This window comes from Myxine glutinosa, chromosome 3, assembly GCF_964187855.1.
Source record: "Myxine glutinosa chromosome 3, kmMyxGlut1.1, whole genome shotgun sequence".
Taxonomy (NCBI): Eukaryota; Metazoa; Chordata; class Myxini; order Myxiniformes; family Myxinidae; genus Myxine; species Myxine glutinosa.
The window spans coordinates 81,646,357-81,648,393 of NC_136263.1; positions in this window are offsets into that span (position 1 = coordinate 81,646,357).

Consider the following 2,037-nt stretch of genomic DNA (forward strand, 5'->3'; position numbering starts at 1 on the left):
TGCAAATGATTAGAACATCGTGAGAGAGGATCTTGGAGGAACCTGTCTTATTTAAACCTCAGACATTTAGTTTGGTTTGCTCTTTGTTGTTGAAGTGTGTGACGTCACCATGCCTAGATCAAAAGAGCTCTCTGAGGCCTTCAGAAAGAGGTTACAGATGCCTACGAGTCTGGGAAGGGATTTAAAAAGATCTCCAAACAATTTGAAATCAATCATTCGACTGTCCGGAAGATCATCTACAAGTGGAGAAGATTCGAAACAATTGCCAACTTGTTCAGGCCAGGCCACCCCAGCAAGTTCAGCCCGAGAGCAGACCGCAAGATGCTGAATGAAGTCTCTAAGAATGCCAGAATATCATCACGCGACCTACAGGTAGCTCTTGCCACTGTTGATGTCAAAGTGCATGAGTCTACCATTAGAAAGAGGCTGCACAAATTTGATCTACATGGGAGGTGTGCCAGGAGGAAGCCTTTGCTGTCCAGAAAGAACATCAGGGCAAGACTAAAGTTTGCCAATGGACACCTAGGCAAAGACCAGCACTTCTGCAACAATGTGCTCTGGACAGATGAGTCAAAGGCAAAGAGCTATTTGGCCACAGTACCACAAGAACCTGATACCAACTGTAAAGCATGGTGGTGGAAATCTTATGGTTTGGGGCAGCTTTGCTGCATCAGGGCCTGGGCAGCTCACCATCATAGAATCCACTATGAATTCTTCATTGTAGCAGACGGTGCTTGAGGATAATGTGAGGCCATCTGTCGGAAAGTTGAAGCTCAACCGAAGGTGGACCTTGCAACATGATAATGACCCTAAACATACCAGTAAATCCACCACGGAATGGCTGAAAAGAAAGAAATGGAGGGTTCTGGAATGGCTAAGTCAAAGCCCGGATCTAAATCCCATCGAGATGTTGTGGGGGGATTTGAAACGAGCTGTGTATGCAAGAAACCCCTTAAACATCGCACAGATGAAAGAATTCTGCATGGAGGAGTGGGCAAAAATTTCTCCCAGTCGATGTCAGAGACTGGTAGACAGTTCTAAGAAACGCCTACTTGAGGTTGTTTCTGCCAAAGAGGGCAATACCACCTATTCGAGCCAAGGGTGTACTTACTTTTTCCACCTGCGAAATTTGCATTTTTGTTTATTTAAATAATACAATGGACTACAAAATGTAAATGTTTCATGATATTTGTTATATTATATCACCTTTATCTATCAATATTGTTGAAATGAAGATCAAATAGCTGTATGTTGAAATATGTTGAAAAAGTCAAAATTTTACATGGGGTGTACTTACTTTTTCACGTGACTGTATATATACTATATAAGAGAGCCATTGGGGGGGGGGGGGTTGGATTTTTAAAAAATCACTTTTTCGTGCCTAAACCTTTTGATTCATGACAGTTATATGCAAGTACACGTTCACATAAATAAATACAAAAGAATCACCAGACATTTGAACACGGATAATAAAACAATTCCGGAAGCGGTTGAAGTTGGTGGTAAGGCTTCTTCTTGTTCCTGAACGTCATCATACTTAACTCAGAAACGTGTTGAACGGCACATTTACCAGCATATATTCAACGTAAAAGTAAAATGATGATTTGACATTTGTGATGGGTTCAGATTTGGATGTAATTACATATACAGTATATATATATATATATATATATATATATATATATATATATATATATATATATATATATATATATATACACATATATATATGTATATATATATATACACACACAAACACACCTCGTTTTTTCATTTCTGTTCCTCACAATTCTATCCCTCTCTTTCATACACACACACACACACACACACACACACACACACACACACACACACACACACACACACACACACACACACACACACACAATTAATTGTACAGTATCGGTTGTTTCTAAACTTAAATAATTTGAAGGATTGTTGTAAATGATGTTAATTTTTGCCTAAAGCAAGAACCTTAACCCGTAAGCAACTGACTAGTTTCCCGACTGCATGGATCATCAGCTGGGCACCGTTCTT